This window comes from Capsicum annuum, chromosome 7, assembly GCF_002878395.1.
Source record: "Capsicum annuum cultivar UCD-10X-F1 chromosome 7, UCD10Xv1.1, whole genome shotgun sequence".
Classification (NCBI taxonomy): Eukaryota; Viridiplantae; Streptophyta; class Magnoliopsida; order Solanales; family Solanaceae; genus Capsicum; species Capsicum annuum.
In genome coordinates, this window is record NC_061117.1 from 12,847,625 (window position 1) to 12,867,519 (window position 19,895).

The 19,895-nt window shown below is 34.4% G+C and overlaps 1 long non-coding RNA gene across 1 annotated transcript; it reads right to left on the reverse strand.

Annotated features, from left to right (window-relative positions):
- Window positions 1–16,114: 16,114 nt before the first annotated feature.
- Window positions 16,115–18,812, reverse strand: LOC107877715. Its single transcript, XR_007057604.1, has 2 exons — window positions 18,466–18,812; window positions 16,115–16,380 (listed from the first exon to the last, which is right to left on the reverse strand). It is a non-coding gene; the product is annotated as an uncharacterized LOC107877715 (long non-coding RNA).
- Window positions 18,813–19,895: the final 1,083 nt, after the last annotated feature.

Here is a 19,895-nt window from a genome sequence, read left to right on the forward strand (position 1 = left end):
TTTTAAAAGATGTAAACTTGTAGCTTTGCAAACAAGTCCAAAATTTATGCATGTTCTCTGGTGGAAGATAATCTAGAGGAGTCGAATGAGATTTCCTGACTGGTAATTTAGGCTTGGGGCGGAGCATTTACTTACAATAGATGAGTGTCGAGAATGTAAAGAGGCCTCCTCATAAGGGTCAGAGATAAGTACAGGATCATGATTATCAAGTGACAGTCGGGAAGGGTTTTAGTGAGATTAGCCATTGATCGAGTTCTAGTCAATTTAAAGAGAGAATCTCGACAAGGGTTTAAAAATGCAAAGAGATAGATAAAGAGGTGAATAGATGAAATGAGGTGAAGTGAACTAGGGGAAAGGCAAAAAGATGTGAAGTGAATATAGAAGACCGCTAAAGTGAAAAAATGGTAGACGTGTGTTAGGAAAAGGAAAGGGTAAAGTGGCAGTAGTTAAAGAGAGAGAGAAAAATGAGGCGTGGAAGGTGGTAAAAGGTAATGATGCTAATTCAGAAAAGGAAATAAAATATCACAAGTCATTAATACAGGTAATACCAAGCCTTTTTCGTAAGGAACAAAATCTTTATTCTAACAAGGGTTTTGTAAAAATGTCTGCCAATTGATTTTTGGAATCAATAAATTTTAGAGAAAAATCACTGTTTTCTATATGATCTTGAATAAAATGATGTTTAATGTCAATGTTCTTAGCTCTAGAATGATGCACAACATATTTAGATAAACTAATAACACTGTGTTGTAACACATTACAGGTACAAATTCAAATGACAAATTAAAATCAAGTAATTGATGCATAATCCATAAAATTTTAGTACCACAACTTTCAACGATAATGTATCCAGCTTTAGTAATTGAAAGAACAACTGAAGTTTGTTTCTTGATATGCCATGAAATCAGTACATCACCAAGAATTTGATATGTTCCATTAGTGTTTTTTCTATCATTCTTATCACCTGTAAAGTTAGTCTCTAAATATACAACTAAATCAAAATGAAAGGAACGAGGGTACCATAGTCAAATATCTTATGTCTCAATGAGATATCAAATGATTCTTTTGATGGCAGTAATATGAGACTCTTTGGGAGCCGACTGGAACCTTAAACCTTTATACGAGATGAACGTGGTATCTGGTTGGATTGCAATCAAGTAGAGGAGTGATCCAATCATCTCTATATGTCTTTTCATTAATATTTTCCCAGATGAGTCTGAATTAGATTTGTCGAGGGACTCATTGGAGTTCTATAGGCCTTTCCCTTTTTCATACCAAACTTACTTAAGGAAATATTAGGGCTACCAAAGATAATATCGTCAATATAAATTTTCACAATGAGTAGATTGGAGTCAAGCTTTTGAGTGAAAAGAGTTTAATCTATTTTACCTCTTTGGAAATTATTGATAACAAGAAAGTATTCGACCTCTCATACCAAGCTTTTGGAGCTTGTTTGAGACCGTAGAGTATTTTTGATAGTTTAAAAACATGATTTGGATAGGATGGATTTTCAAAAGCTGGAGGTTGTTTTACAAAAACTTCTTCATGAATAAACCCATTTAAAAAGACACTCTTGACGTCCATTTGATATAATTTAAAGTATTTGAAGGTAGCAAAAGCTAGTAAAAATTGAATTGACTCTAACCTTGCTACAGGAGCAAAGGTTTCTCCATAATCAATACCTTCTTATTGGAAGTAGCCTTGAGATACAAGTATGGCCTTGTTTCTGATAATTACCTTCTTCATTTAATTCATTCTTTTAGATCCATCTGGTTCCAACTACTGAGAAGTTCTTGGGTTTTTTTGACTAAATATTAGACTTAATTTTATTCAAATTGTTCTAATTCTTCATTCATGGCCTCGATCCAAAACTCGTCTTTGAGAGACTCATCAACCTTTTTGGGTTCGATTTGAGACACACGAGCAACATACATTTTTTTCTCAATAAGGCTCTTGTTTGCATCTTATCATCTGAGTTTCTAATGATAAATTTATTTGGAAAACTAGAATTGTGTCTCCATTCTCTTGGAACATTTGTTTTAGTTATTTCATCAGCAGGAGCCAACTCTAGATGAGATATAGTCGACTCATCAATTGATAGTTCAGGAGTTATGTCTGTTTTGTCTCTTGATTGTAGATCATTTACCTGCTTTTCATCAAAACTCAAAGTCATAGGAGAGTGATTAGCTTCATCAAATATAATATGCATGGATTCTTCAACACATAAAGTCCATTGATTATAGGCTCTTTAAGCACGACTGGTGGGAGAGTACCTCAGAAAAACACCATCGTCACTTCATGGGTCAAACTTCCCTAAGTTATTTTTATCATTGTTGTGGATGAAACATTTGCATCCAAAAGGCTGAAAGTAACTGATATTGGGATTTTTCCCTTTCCATAGCTCATAAGGAGTTTTCTTTAGGATTGGTCTGATGAGATATTTGTTTAGAATGTGACATGTTGTGCTTACTGTTTCTACCCAAAAATAATCTGATAAATTATGTTCTAGAAGCATGGTTCTTGAAGTTTATTGAAGAAATCAATTTTTTCGTTCCACCACACCATTTTGTTGGGGAGATCGAGTAGATGAAAAGTTCTGACAGTAGTCATTTTGAGCACAGTATTCCTCGAAAGCTTTGTTTTCAAATTCTCCTTCGTGATCACTATGAACATAACTGATGAAATGTACTTCTTCTCTTTGTACTCTTCGATAATAGAAATGTATACGTCCTCTTTGGTGTTATCATCAATTATGACTGATCCTCCTTCTATTTTCTTTAGAGAAATTTTCTTTCTTTCTTTTTGGTCTTATTTCTTGAACATCCGCTGTTGATGACCCATATTCCTTTCCCATAGCTTTTGCATATATATTCCTGCAAAATAATAAATTAATTTTGTTTAGGTACCCAAGTGGTCTTAGGTCCTTGAGGGTTAGATGTACTTCCTTTGGGTCTCCAAACCTATACACCTTTAGACATTTATTACAGTTTTGTGATTTGTTCCCTTTCTTACCACAGGTGTAGAAAACTGGTCCTCGAAAAGAGAAATAGGTTTTACCTAATTCAAACAAACTTGATGAGGAACTTGATTTTATTTTAAAAGAACTTGATCTTATGGAACTGTGACTTGGTGATTTTCTGATGCTGTTTAATTGCATTTTTACATTATCAATTTATTCTTGAAGTAAGTCAGTTTCAATTTGACATACTTCAAGTTCAACTCGCCAGTTCCTTCGTTCCTCTTCAAGCTTTCTTTTAATCGAGCTTTTCAATTTTTATTTTCTTGAGCAAGTTTATTATATTCACTAGTAACTTTTTAATGCTCGTCAGTAATCATATCAAGATATGTTTGAAGAATGTTGTAATTATGACAGTTGTAGGGCCTTATCTCACTTGGTTTACCTTTTTCCATGAAACATATGTTGATCGCTTCTGTCTCTTCTTCAGTTTTATCTTCATCACTCTATGCCCCAAAGTTTTTGTTTCTTCTGGATGATCTTCTCCTCAATTAAAGACAATTCTATTTAATGTAACCTGACTTTCCATAGTAATAACAACGATCAATATTCTTTGTGAATTCATTATTTTTGAATCCTTGTGGTCTCCGCTGCCTTTGTTTTAAGATCTTCCTTACTCCGCAATTAATGAGAGTCATTCCCTTATTGTTGTCCTCATCTAGGGATTCTTTTTCTCCAGTTGTTACTACATTGAAGGCCACTAGTTTCTGTTTTTCATTCTTGTTGTACGCGTTGATATGATTTTATTCATAGTCAATGAGATTACCTATTAATTCATCATAGGTCATAGTATGGAGAACCCCATTTTCTAGAATGACAACTTTAGTTTTCCATGCTTTTGGGAGGTTTCCTACAAGTTTTTGGACTTGCAAACTATATGGATAGATCATTCCCAAGTACTTCAGTTCACATACAATTTTGCTGAATCTAGAAAATATTGATTCCACGCCTTCATTTTCTTCGATCTTGAAGAGCTCATACTTATTGACCAGAGCGCTAATTTTTGCCTTTTTTCCTTTGGTGGTTCCTTCGTAAGTTACTTCTAATTTATTCTATATTTCTTTTGTGGTTTTAAAAGTTGATACCTTGTCGTATTCTTGACCGCTAACTGCACAAAAGAGTAAACTTGTAGTTCTTACATTAGTTTGAATTACCTCTTATTGTTCTTTAGTGACTTCAAAGTTTTCAAAGTTATCCAAGGCAACACTGGTTGATTCCTTGTCCTTCTATTTTTCTTTGAGTCTTGGAATGAGCTTTAGTCCATTCTTAATGACAACCAATAATTGGAAGTCATTTGACTGAATAGATATTTTGAATCTACTCTTTCAATAGGAGTAATGTTGTCCATTTAAGTATGGCGGTCTTGTGGAAGAGTGACCATCTTGAAGGAGAACTCCTGGAATTTGATAGTTTTCCATTAGATCTTTGCTCACGTGCAGTTAAGCAACACTGTTAGTGATACCTGCTCTGATACCAATTAAAATTCAAGAGGGGGGAGAGGTAAATTGAAAAACTTCTTTGAGTCGACTGGTTAGCCTTGATAGTCAACTCACCTGCAGATTAATATACTTAACAAAATAGATCAGATTCAAATAAATAAGCAAGTAATTGAAATAAACACACAAAGATTTATCTTGGTTTGGAATACCAATGTGGTGCCTACTTCCAGTCCCCTTGGGTTTCAAAAGTTTCCTTAGAGCTTTTCAAAGTGGAGTCGGAGTAAAAATGTAGTGGACATGTTCTGAAGCTTATTTTGATTTTCAGATCTTGTGACACAGCCTCAACTGGTATGACTAAGTTGACTCGATGTTACTCTTTTGTAACTATTGTAAGCTAAGAAGTCAAAGCTTTATTGAGACTAAGATTGAGACACATTAAGAATTTTCTTTGAAGTTGCATGTGGTCTTCGGTTTTCAATCTATTCTTTTATATTCTTCAGCTGCTTCGGCTTCTTCTTTTCATAAGGAAACCCAAGGGATTTCTTCTCAATCAAGGATTTAAATTGATACCTTGATTGAGAAATTGCATCATGTGGTATGTCTATATCAGATATATCCATACATGTGGTGCAACCTTTTTTTCTCGAATATAAGCTCACAACCATATATGTCCATATCAGATATGTCCATGTAGAGGGTGCAATCTTCTTTCCTTTTGCCTTGCCGAGAGAGATGTTGTTGTGATTGATTGTCAATCATCTCCCTTATACTTAGGGATCTAATAAGATCCTTGATTGATGCAATTCTAAATCCAACGTCGGTTCCTTGTGGGTGGATATTAATTTCCTTGCACGAGATATTCTTTATGCTCCCGAGAAATCTTTTTTGATGCGACTGTATCTTCATTGTATCCTGCAAAATATTTGCTTATTAGTTTGTCGTTATTAAAATTTATTATGTGAATGTGGGGCTAACACCTCTGAGGTAGGAGTAAGGTATGCATACATTCTACCATCCTCATATTCTATTTTGTGGGAATATATTGGGTATGTCGTTGTACTAACTCAATTCTAGCCCATATTCAATTCTAGCCCATATTTAAGAGTTACCTTAATTTGGATTTATTGCTTGAGATTTACTTTAATTTTATCTATGGAATCGGACTCAGGACTTGAATTTCGAGTATCAAACTAGAGTCTCATGTCAAAGTCAGGTCTCGAGTCGTGTGATAGGGTTGAGTCTCGACACAAGTCCCAAGGGGATTGAGTCCCAAGTAAGGGTCTCGCGTCGGAGTTAATCATGAGGTAGGGTTACACAGTAGACCATTTTTAAAAGTTGGGTCAAATGGGCAGACTATGACCCAACTCATTTTAGCCTAATTATACTCTAAAGTAGGTTTTGGGCTAGTTTAAATCCAACTTTTTTGTTCTGTCAACCTTGTTTAACTTGCTCAATTGCAATACAACCTATCCACTTAGCAATCCTACAAAATATTGTTACCACTACTTAAGAATGTAAATTTCCAATGTACTTTGTGTTTGAAACGTTCCCATAGAAAATGTTTGACAAAAAAGTTGCGTTTTTTGTAGTAAAGTTTATTTTCTATTATACTTTAATCATTTATATTATTATTTCTAGCAAAATTGTCTAGTATTTATTCTTAATCGTATGTTTATAACAAAACTCCAACATAAATTACAGAAGGGTAGTTTTAGAGTATAGTTAACAATAAAAGGATAAAATTGAATGTTTTCTTGAAGTATTTCTGATGCGTAAAATCATTCACAATATACTTTCGAGCTCCTCGAAATAAGGATAATTAATATGAGATAATTTACTAATTGCAAAAAAATCTATATCTATATCTATACTAATTAAAAGCACTAACTCCAAATTTAAAGTGAAATTACTAAAATACCCTTCTCATTACTCTTAAAAAACCTATTAATGTAAATAATGATTTACTGCATTCTGAATTAATTAATTCCGAATTAATCTGACAGAAGAAATTTAAATTTCTAATCAATAAAGCAAAGGAAGAGATAAAAAGGAATCAGATATGAATGGGTGGGGTTAAATTCCTACAGTTAGAACAACAACACACTGCAATTTCTTGAATATATCAATGTGATAATTCTATCCTCAAATAAAAGTAATGAACAGAACAAGTTATATTAGACTCTGCCTCTTAGTTGGTAATTAAGAGGCAGAATAACTCATTATTCTGAACTTGATTAACTTCTTCATTCAAATATTCAGACATAAAACTTAAGTTATACATTACTGTTTCTTGTGTGGTAGATTTATAATTATTCAAATTTTCATTTAGCATGTGATAACACTCAACTTACACTTCAATTTAGTGCAAGACGATCGTCGTCAATATATTTATTCAACAAACTAAAGCTACAAGTTAAATTCAAACAACTGACATGAAAAGACAAAATGAGGGTTTTCAATGGTCAAACAAATGTTAGGGTTGTAACTTGCTTCGGAACTCAAAGCCAAAATTTTAATAGTTCAAATCAATGATAAAGAAAAAACTACGATTATGATTACTATGATTACTAATCCCCATTAAATAATAACTGTAGCATTGGATTCTCATGACTTGCGGGAAACACCAAATTATCAGTTTCAACGGTCCATCTAAGTGTTTGTCAACCTACCTAGATGTTGAACTCCCTAATTCTCTCAAACTTAGAAAATCATTCTATTCATACTAATTTTATCTCAAGTTGATCAATTTTGTTACAACATTAATCATTAGATGAGAGCTTAACCTTCCCAAATCCTCGTTGATAATTCGCTACCTTTAGTTTATTTCTCAGTTCGAGCAAATCAACATAAGGCGAGATCTACTGTTTGCAACCAACAGAAAATAATTAATACAAAAGAATTATCAAGATTTTCCCACAATCACTCGAACCCTAACCAACTATTAAATCCATGGAGGAATAATCATGGATCCCACAAACCTAGTGGGTTTAATTCCACATGAGAAAGAAAGAGATAACAACAATTATATTCACCATTCAAAGTAATTAAGCTTACAAAAGATGAAGTATGAAGTTGATTCTCATCCAAGTTCAAGAGAAAATTCCAACAACCAAATCAAAGAGTTGAAAATTAAATTCTAAATTCGGAGCCCCAAAGAGAGGTGTACTCGTTTGGAATAAGTTCCCCCCTTTATGGAACCCTAAAGCCTGCTATTTATATCATAACTTAAGAAAATTTTGAAATTAAAATTTCAAAATTTCCTTTTCAGCTGACGACGACCCTCTGACGACTTATCAGGAGTGTGACGACTTATCATAAATGTCGTCAGCTCTTCCTCCACTTCAGTGTTTGCTGCCTTAGGCTGATGATGACTCATGACGGCTTATCATACCTTTGACAATTTATCATGGATGTCGTCACATCTTCACTTCAATTTCTCAAGAACTGCCCAAGCTCGACGACGAGCCTGACGGCTTATCATAACTCTGACGGCCTATCACAGGTTGTCGTCACTTCTGCCAGCTGAATCTCATTCTTTGTCTAAGGCTGACGATGAAGCTGATAACCTATCAGAGTGCTGACGACTTATCAAGAATGTCGTTAGCCACACTTCTCTTCTATTTGCTTCAGATTTCAACTCTTTTACTTCCATTATTACTGGTTCTCTTGCATCTTGACTTTTACTGCAATATCAAAGAGAAAACAATCAAAAACGACAAAAGTTGCTTAAGACTTTGCAATTATTCTCAGTTAAAAGCCTCAAATATGTTAGCATCTGCTCACACATCAACACCCTCAACATAAAATAATTGCTTGTCCTCAAGCAACTACATGAAACCACACTACAATGCTTAACTAAGAGACACATAAGATACCTATGACAGTTAATCATCAATTTTAGTTCAAAATACATTACCCTCTCCATTTTCAGTCACTTTAAACCCAACTGTGTATATCAATACAGATCAATAATGTGACACAAGGGAATCAAGATATGGCATCAACTTAGCAATAATAACCATGCCTATATACAAGTTACACTACCCAAACATCTAAGCAGCTAGCAATGCCACCAATGTGCCCTTACAACAAAGAAATCCCTCTTCACTCATACATGAAATCAAGTATGTGAATGAGGGGACAGTCAAGAGTCACTCACTCTCAGAAAGAAGTTCCTGTCAATGTATGCCAAATATCATAGGCTTGCCCTTACTTTTATTACCAAGATTTTCAGACAGGTCAGCTAGGATCACTATAGGTCTACTCTTTGGCTTGTAATATAGGCTAGGAGCGGGTATGAAACTCGAAGATATTTAAAGTGACTAAGCCTCTTTGGCACTACACTAGCTTCAGGGGTCTCACTTATTAACCTTTCTCTATTCTTCTCTTTTCTTTTCTTGATCACACATATTCAGGATGGGTGTGGTCTTTTCTATAATCACTTCTTATTTTTTACAACTTTTCTTGTTTTGTTCTTTTCCACCGCACCCAGCTTTTTATTCTTTTCTTTTATTCTACCTTTCTTCATACTCATTTAACATCGCGCACTCCTATGATAGCCACCCTTAACTTAGGCCATTTGCCTAAGTCAAGGTGCATAGTGTCCAAGGAGGACCAAGGTCAAAATAGGTTCATTGTGATACAAATGGGAAGGTGATAGGTATAATAAAAAGAATAGGCATCCAGACTCAAAATCAGGATCAAGGGATATTATTCACACATGGAAAGTCATTTAGGCTAAAAGTGGACTAATATCAACAACGGCCTATGATCTTTTCCTAACTGCTATCCTACAACCAAGGCAAGACCAACTGGGTAAGTTTTGGATTTAACACACAATGAGAACTAGGTAGTGTCTCACACATACATAGCACAAAGATACATCACAAATTGCTACCCATTCGGTTCGTGCCTTTGTTAGCAGTGATTATTATGTCCCTAATAGCAATGCCATAAAAAGATTCACAGTAGTCACATATAGATGAACATCACACAGTTACAAAATAGATAATTGGAGAGGTATTTATCATTCCCAAAAATCAACAAAAATATGTCAACTGCCATAGATACTTATTTTTCTCCCAGTTAACCATAACACATCACAAAACAAAACACAATACACCTAAACATGCCGGTTCTACTAGAAACAAGACTCCGGGAAAAAGAGGCACGACAAAAATAACCTCAAGAGGACATCAACACCCACAAGTAGCCCCACCCTCAACTTAAAATCATGCAATGTCCCCAATGCATCAAACCAAAATAAGAGAGTTAGAAACATACCTGTGGCACCATGGGTGCGAAGATCTGATGTCAATCACATAATACGAATACAAACAACAAAATACCTTGGGTTGCCTCCCAAGAAATGCCTAATTTAGTGTCGCGGCACGACCCAACTTAGCTTTTTCCTCCATGTTAAGGATATGAATTTCACCCCTAACTTAGAGTCCATCTTATTGCCTCGATCATAGGGGATGGTACAAAGATTAAAAAGCCGAGTAATGAATGATGCATGGTAAACAACTCGATCTTAAAGTGAGGTGTGTTTTGTTTCTTATCAAGTGTAAAATAAAGAACATAGGATTCTTGTTCCTTATCTTCACACTCTTCCACTATTTTAGATGATTCCACAGACAAGATATCATCTAAGCATTATGTGGAAAAATACTTCAAGTGAGGCCCAACTAATTCTACTTCAAAATTTACACTATCTACTACACACACTTTTATTCACCTTCTAAATGTCAGTCTCAAGATCAAGATGACAATCGAGTGATTTCAATTCTTGAGTTTTCTCCTCAAATTGGCTAATGTCCTCCTCATATTCTTCTTTGTTTAGCCACTGTAAACATGATGGGAGTGATAACTCCTTTAGCTCTACCCACAAATGTTCTTGATTCTCTAAAATTTGTTTCATCAATTTATTCACTTGAATCGTGACAGCACACATATCTTCAGTATGATCGCTTTAACCACAAGCCAAACACCAAGTTACAGTAAGTAGGACAATATCCGCATCATATTGTGATGGTCCAGTCCATGCACTTTCAGGTAAATCTGGACAACAAGCCTCAAAATATGGTCCCCACAATAATAATAAGAATCGTCATCACTCAAAAAACCATCTATCCAGGCTGACATCTAAAGAAAGGTGTGAGAAAAATAAAATAAAAATAAAAAAATAAAAAAATAAACTAAACAAATATTTACAAGTTTGAATTCAAGCAAGTAAACTAAGATTTCAAACCAACTCAATACGCCAAATTGTTCCCCGGCAACGGCGCCGTTTTTTATAACGCTCAACTTACACTTCAATTTAGTGCAAGATGGTCGTTGTCAATATATTTACCCAACTTTGAAGTCGGGGTCGAATCCACAGGGAAAAATATGAGTGGCAATTAAACTAATTTGAAACTAAAGCTACAAGTTAAATTCAAACAACAGACACGAAAAGACAAAATGAGGGTTTTCAATGATAAAACAAATGTTAGGGTTGTAACTTGCTTTGGAACTCAAAGCCAAAATTTCAATATTTTTAATCAACAATAAAGAAAAAACTAGGGTTGTGATTACTGTGATTACTAATCCCCATTAAATAATAACTGTAGCATTGGGTTCTCATGACTTGTGGGAAACACCAGATTATCAGTTTCGACGGTCCATCTAAGTGTTTCTCAACCTACCTAAATGTCGAACTCCCTAATTCTCTCAAACTTAGAAAATCATTCTATTCATACTGATTTTATCTCAAGTTTATCAATCTTGTTACAACATTAATCATTAGATGAGAGCTTAACCTTCCCAAATCCTCGCTGATAATTCACTACCTTTAGTTTATTTCTCAGTTCGAACAAATCAACATAAGGAGAGATCTATTGTTTGCAACAAACAAAAAATAATTAATACAAAAGAATTATCAAGATGTTCCCACAATCACTCGAACCATAACCAATTATTAAATCTATGGAGGAATAATCATAGATCCCACAACCCTAGTTGTGAGTTTAGTTCCACCTGAGAAAGAAAGAGATAACAATAATTATATTCATCATTCAAAGTAATTAAACTTACAAAATATGAAGTATGAAGTTGATTCTCATCCAAGTTCAAGAGAAAATTCCCATAACTAAATCAAAGAGTTGAAAATTGAATCCTAAATTCGGAGCCCCAAAGAGAGGTGTACTCATTTGGAATAAGTTCCCCCCCCCCCCCCCCCTTATGAAACCCTAAAGCCTGCTATTTATATCCGTAACTTAAGAAAATTTTGAAATTAAAATTTCAAAATTTCCTTTTCTGCTTACAACGACCCTCTAACGACTTATCAGGAGTGTGACGACTTATCATAAATGTCATCAACTCCTCCTCCACTTCAGTGTTTGCTGCCGAAGGCTGACGATGACTCATGACGACTTATCACGGATGTCGTCACATCTTCACTTCAATTTCTGAAGCACTGTCCACGCCTGACGACGAGCCTGACAGCTTATCACAACTCTGACGGCCTATCACAGGTTGTCATCACTTCTTCCAGTTGAATCATTCTTTGTCTAAGGCCAACGATGAAGCTGATAACCTATCAGAGTGCTGACGACTTATCAAGAATGTCGTCATCCACACATCTCTTCTATTTGCTTCAGATTTCAACTCTTTTACTTCTATTATTGCTGGTTCTCTTGCATCTTGACTTTTACTGCAATATCAAAGAGAAAACAATCAAAAACGATAAAAGTTGCTTAATACTTTGCAATTATTCTTAGTTAAAAGCCTCAAATATTTTAGCATCTGCTCACACATCAGCATGTTGAAATTATTCTTGTCATTTTGATAGCTCATTTCACTTGCGGTTTCTGCTCGCCATGGTAAACTTAAACCATAGAAACAATTATTTTAGTTTGTCCATGAAGAAGAAAAAAGAGATGTTGGTTCTAAGCTTTGTGCGTGTTAACTGTGATAGTTTTAAAAAAATATTATGGCATGCGTAACAACACAGTTCTTAAAAAATTACTTTCAAGTCATGAGGAGAAAGAAGAAGGCAGTCATTGTTTGATGAGATCAGGACTTGGCAAAACTACATCGTATCTCACTGGATTGCGCGCCATAGATGAAGAATGGCAGAATTATAACCCTTACGTTTGCGTTCAAGATGTTGTTACTATTATTTGCTTCTCAGGGAGAAACGAATCAAAGGGCTACGAAGGCACCTACATACTCTTAAAGCAGTAAATCACATAAAAACCCATGAATTGGAGAGAAAGGAAAAAAATTTGTATTAGAAGAAGACGCCAATTGAAGATGTAACTCAACATTAGAACACATTCTTAATTTCTAAAACTTACAATTTATTAAGAGGAGCTGTACCTAGAGTAGAATGGAAGCATCCTGTCTGCCACAACTATGCTGAACGGAGACAAACCCAAGGTCACCTTAGAATTAAATATTTATTGCTTGCTGAATGGTGTGTTTCATTATCTGCTACGTGTGTGCTTGTCATGTAGTTCCCGGGACTGCTGCCCATCTATTTCTTTTTGAGTGCCCCTATACCCGAGCAATTTGGGAAAACACACTAATGTGGCAACAATGGCAAGGGGGATTAACACTTGAGAGATAGAATGGAGATGGATGTTGCTCAACTCCAAAGAAGACATGCATGAGCTATTATCTTAAAGGCAAACTTTGTTGCTGTGATTTATGTCATATGGTCGGAAAGGAACAATAGGATTTTTCAGAAAAGATACAATATCTTGGAGAACTTAACACACTAGATTAATCTTGGACTATGTATTAGAGTTAGGCGCAATAGAAGATTGGTAGAGTGTATAAGCGCTTATTAAGTGGTAGTAGTTGTACTAGACATAATACATAAACATGTCCTTTTAACTTGGCATCAGCTTACATCTGTGACATCCAACATTGTATTTACATAAGTAGGCACTTAAAATTGTATTAAGATGAATAAGTAAACACAAACGTGTCATGTGACATAATCCACGTAGGATTCCGTGAACACGATTTGGCCACGTACAACACAAGTGTCTCTTGTTCAACTTTATACAAGTTAGAGTGCCTACTTGTGCACACCCGAAGTTGCAGAGCAAGTATGAAAGCTGAAGCAAAGTTAAAGGGCACATTTATGTATTATCCCTTGTAGCTAGGTTGCACCTTCGCTTTTATTGGTAGGTTGGATCACTGGTTTGTGCTCATTGAGAAGCGTGGATTAGGATTATTCCCCTTGACTTGTAAAATGCTCACTTGGTACAAAATTTATTGGGTTGCAACGTCAATCAATACATTCAATCTACCATTGCCCTGAGAAGGTTAGATCATTCGTTGTGCACAACTTTACAAAGGTTAAGTATGATCATTCAATTGGAATTGCTTATAGAGCGTATAATCTGTTAGGGTTTTTGTCATTATTTTCTTATCAAAATTACGTTTTACTTTTTCTTGGAAGGAAAATAAAAGTAACCATAATTACTTTTACTTTTGCTAAAAGAAAAATATAAACTTTTCGATATTTGGCTAACCTCTTTCTTGGAGGAAAGGTTTTGGAACTCTATAAATAGAAGACCCCTTCTCATACAACAACACAATAACATCCATAATGTAGTCACTAAAAGTTATGTTTAGAAGGGGATTTTCTCACAATAGATTTTATATTTTTCAATATTAGTTTTTCATATGTAGGTCGTTTGACCAAATCAAATTAATAATGTGTGTTGAGACTTGATACTTTGCAGGTTTGAAGAATTTAGAGAAAGAGAGGAAAGCACATGAGAAAAAAATAATAAAATTTTCTTATTCTCATTGAATCAATTTACTGTACAGTGATAGAGAATATATATACTAATCAGTTAGGTATTTAACTAACAGTTACATTCAATAAATAACTTGACAACTAACTGCTTTAACTAACTATCTGTACAAAGACCGATCTATCCCTTTCCTTGACACGCCCCCTCAAGCTTAAGAGGTGCAAACACATTAAGCAATCCAAGCTTGGAGCATAAATGTTCATGTTGAGCTTTGTACAACCCTTTGGTTAGTAAATCATCCTGTTGATCTCTTGTACAGATATACTCTCTGTACTGATCACACCTTTTTGAATTTTTTCCCTCACAAAATGACAGTCAATTTCTATATGTTTTGTTCTTTCATGGAACACTGGATTTGTAGCTATCTGCATAGCTGATTTGCTGTCTGTATAAAATTGAATAGACATGGTCAGCTTGAGTCCTAGTTCTTCAAACAAACCAAGTATCCAGACAAGATCAGCAGTAGTGGAAGCAAGGCTTCTGTACTCGATCTCTCCTGAACTTCTAGAAACTGTACTTTGTTTCTTTGATTTCCAAAAAATCAAGGAGTCTCCTGGTTTAACTAAGTAACCTGTTACTGGTTTTCTTAAGTTTGGGTAGGCTGCCCAGTCTGCATCACAGTAGGCTAGAACTTGTTCTTGACTATTACTTGATAGCAATACACCTTGTCCTGACTGATATTTAGCATATCTTACAATTCTCATAGCAGCCTCTAGATGTGATCTCTTAGTTTGATGTAGATACTGGCATAGTGTTTGAATGCTAAAAGCTATGTCAGGCCTGGTAAGAGTTAAGTATAACAGTTTTCCAATAATTCTTTGATAGATTCCAATATCAGTTAATGGATCATTCTCCCCCTTACTAGAATTGTTTGTGTGATCATCAAACTCCTTTGTTGTTAACTTGATATTTACTTCAAGGGGTGTGGCTGCTGGTTTTGCTGCTCCTAATCCCAATTCAAAGATTAATTCCAGTGTGTATTTCCTTTGGTGCATTAAAATCCTTTCTTTCCAGTGTGTATTTCCTTTGGTGCATTAAAATCCCTTCTTTAGACCTATCAAACTCTATGCCAAGGAAGTATCTCAACTCCCCAAGGTCTTTCATCTTGAAAGCTTGATGTAGTGCAGCTTTGATTTCCTTTATCAACTTTAAGCTACTTCCAGTAATCAACATATCATCCACATAGACAGAATAATTATTAGATCATTTCTAGCCTTTCTTGTGAAAAGTGAATGATCATATTTAGACTGAGTAAACCCAAGATGTACAACAGCTACCAATAGCTTTGAATTCCATTGTCTTGGTGCTTGTTTAAGACCATACAAGGATTTCAGAAGTCTGCAAACTGGTTTGTTCTCCCCCTGACTTCGAAATCCTTATGGTAGTTCCATGTATATTTCATTAGGTAGATCACCTTGTAGAAAGGCATTGTATACATCTATTTGATGTATATGCCAATGTTGTTTGATGGATAATACCCTTAGAAGCAAGGTAATTAGAACTTTCAAAGTTACTCTCTAGTTCAAAGGCATTGTTTGACCTAATGATCTTGGTCTTCTTCTCAAATTGTCTTTCTATTATAGTGAGAAGCTATTTAAGAATTGTGAAAGCATTTGACTTAGTGCTAAGGAGGTAAGTCCAAGTTCCTCTACTAAAGTCATCAACAATTGTTAAAAAATACTTTTATCCATCATGAGTAGGTAGTTTATAAGGTCCCCAAGTATCTATATGAATTAATTCAAAAATTCATTTAGTTGAAATGGAACTAGAATGGAAAGGTAATCTGACTTGTCTTGCCTTAGCACAAGTTTCACAGTTATCAAGTAATGAAGAAGAATAAGGGGTGTTGAAAATATTTCTCATATTAGAAACAGGAAAGTGCCTTAATCGTTTGTTCCATATAAGTACATCATTTGAATTGACTGTTGAACATGAAACAAAAAGTAAAGATTGATCACTTGGTGTATTACATTTGAAATAAAATGGACTAATGTCCTTGTTTCTGCTTAAATTACTAGTACTAGGCTTGAGTGAATTTAGAAGATAGATCCCTTCCTTTTGTCAACCAAGAATTATGGGCCTCTTCATTGAAGGGGCCTACGAAATTGCACTAGAAGCAGAAAAAATAAGCATAAAATCAGCTTTTTGACAAAATCTATGTACTGATAACAGATTGTATCTGAAACAAGGAAGATACAAGACATTAGAAATAGTGAAATTAGACAAAATTAACACATATCCTGCCTGAGTGACTTTGAGTCATTAAGAATCAGGGAGATTTACATAAACAGGCTTGACTAGATATGAACATTGAATAGAAGGTTAAAATCACAGGTCATATGTTCTGATGCACCTGTGTCTAATATCTATATAACAAAATTAGATTTTGAAAGATGACAATATTTAGGAATACCAGCACAGTTGGCAGTTATGGTGACCTCAGAATTCATTTCCTTTTGTGACTCATATTTGACTTGTTGGAGTAGTTGGCAAAGAATATTGTATTGTTCCTGACTGATGCCTTTCTCCGAAATAGGACCAGATTGACTTCCTAAATTATTTTCAGGATTGCCTCATTCCCATAAGCATTACTAGTTTGCATTCCCTCTTTTTTGTGAACTTGAAGTCTGCAGGGAAACCTATTCTCCTGTTACACATGTCAAAAGAATTACCAAGTTTTTTGCGATGAGAACAAACGAGTTGATTTCTCTTTACATTCAAATTTCTTCTTTTTTTTTTGCTTTGAATGGTTTCTGACTTTCATCTTGTTGCCTTGTGGCTATGAAGGCAGATTATATGGAGTTATGCCCAACATGTACTTCCCTTTGTTTCTCATCTTGAATCAAAAGAAAATAAGCATGGTTGACGCTAGGAAGTGGAGAAAGCATAAGGATGTTACTTTTCACACCTGAATATGACTCATTTAGTCCCATAAGGAACTGAATGAGTCTACTATCTTGTTGAGATTTGACTACCTTGGCTTTATCTCTATAAGAACAATCGCGAAAGCAGTGATTACAGGAATCTAGGCTGTCCAATTCATCCCAGATTCTCTTTACTTTTGTGTAGTATCCTGCTATGTTAGAATTTCCTTGAACTAACTTGCTTAGCTCGTTTTGCAATTAATACAGCAAAGCTCAATTACTTTGACCAAATCTGTCCTCCAATTCCTGCCAATTATTTCTTGCAATTTTGGAGTACAGTACATTCTCTGCGATTTCTTTCGACAGGGAGTTGAGAAGCCAGGAGATCACTATGTCATTACACCTATTCCAGAGTTTGTGCAATAGATCTGAATCCAATGGCTCATGAATTGAACCATATATGAACCCCAATTTATTCTTAGTAGAAAGAGCTATGAAAATTTCTCTTTGCCATCCACCATAACTCTTGCCATTAAAAATAGAGTTGACAAGAATCATGCCAGGTGAGTCAGATAGATGAAGAAAGAAAGGATTAGCAGATTCATAGTTGAATATGGTTTGAAAAGTTTGACTGCCTGAAGAAGCATCATCAGTTCTTGCACTGGTTGGATTAGATTTAACCATAGCAAGAGAGTTTCAGACAAAAAGATTGATAATTAGGAGAAAAATTAGAGATGTGAAGGATCTTTTGCTCGAATACCATAAAGAAACAGATTGCTAAAAGTTTTCTGTGTTCTTTATTGAGCCTCCTGTACATGTATTTATACAACCAAAAACAAAAGAAACGGGTATTCCTAACTACTTAGGAACTACTCTAACTTCCCAACTACTTAGCCACTACTCTAACTTCTCAACTACTTGGCCACTACTCTAACTTACTAGAGAATAAAAGGGAACATCTGCTAATACTATAACTGACTATGAGAAATAAAAGGGATAACAGAGAATAAAAGAAATTTGTTAACATAAAAAGTAAAAATAAAATACAAGATTCAAGACAGGTGTCATTTATTTGTTCCTACATATGAAGCTAATAATTTTCCAGCTTCTTTTTTCATGATGAGAAACAAAATCAAATCCAAAGCACACCCCTTGAACAACCAATAAAATACATACAGGAACAATTAGTATCGATTAGTAGTTACCACTAATTTGTTGACTCAATTGGGTATGCAAATCGAGATAAGATTTGGCAAAAAACCCTTTTAACTGCTAATTGAATTTCATAGAATTTCAAATCCATTTTAGGGAATCAATAAATAAAAAATTACCTCAAATGGATTAATTATCACAATCATTGCCGGAGTTGTTGTCCACCCGTCGTGGCATTGCTGCATCGACGGCTGTTGGGGTCGGTGAGAGATTGAGCACGTTACTATTCATCGACGGAGAGAGATGAGCGTCGACTGCTACTGCATTGTTGTCCTTCAATAGGGTTGCTATCCAATGGCCTTATCAGTTGTTGCCAGCGGTGTTGGAGAGTGAAAGAGAGAGTGGTCGACTGTTATATGTGTGATAGTATTTGAGAGTGAGTGGGTGAGAGAGAGAGAGTTGTTTATGATATGAGATGCTAGGGTAAATGAAAGGGGTAATTAGGATGGGCTGGGTCGGGACAGGGTTAGGTGGGTCGGCTATAAAAAAAAAGTTTTGAAAAAACTGATTACAAGTAATCGGTTTATTTTTAAAAAATTAATTATTCAAAAAGATCACATGCGTTCGTTTTTTTATTAAAAACCTAAAAACAATTAATAATTTGTATTATATTTATAATGCAATGTAAATCAGATAATTAGTAATGCAACATATAATGTAAAATATTATAATGAAAAAATTATTTAGAATGTAACGTATAATAAATTTAACAAATTGTATAGTTTAATGCAATGTATATAAATCGGATGATTAGTTAATTTATCATTACATTAACACGGGTAGTATATTTCCTCAACTATATAATAATATCAATGAATTTCGTATATTAGGATGAATTCAGTTAACTACCTTTTGAATATAATATTTTATATATACCTTGTAATACAACGTATTAATATGATGAATTATTAGTTAATTAGCTTACATTATTATAACTTTAACACTATATTATTACCTCGAGTGTATGATATCAATGTATTATTCAAAGTACTTGTATATGAAGATTCAGTTAGCTAGCGTTTGACTACTACTTACATCACTACACGAGATATACGTATATATACATATATTTGATTGACTATCAGCTTCGAAGTATGTACTATATACATTACATACACTAGTATATTACCCAGTAATTTAACGTATTTCACATATACTCTGATGAATTATCATTTAATTTAACTTACATTATTTTAACTTCAACAATATATTATTACCTCGATCGTATGATATAAATATATTCAATATATAATTAGATACATTTAGTTAGATTTTGACTACGTACTACGTACATCACTGCATATATATATATATACAAATGCAATCACACTCTCTCACACACACATACACTATATCGACTATCAGGTTCTAAATACTTATTATATACATCATATACATGAGTATATTACCCCTAATGCAAAATAATTCATATATACTTTGACGAGTTATCAGTTAATTTAACTTTCATTATTATAACTTAGCAATATATTATTACTTGGACCGTTTCAAATCAAAGTGTTCAATATATTCTTGGATACATTCAGTTAGC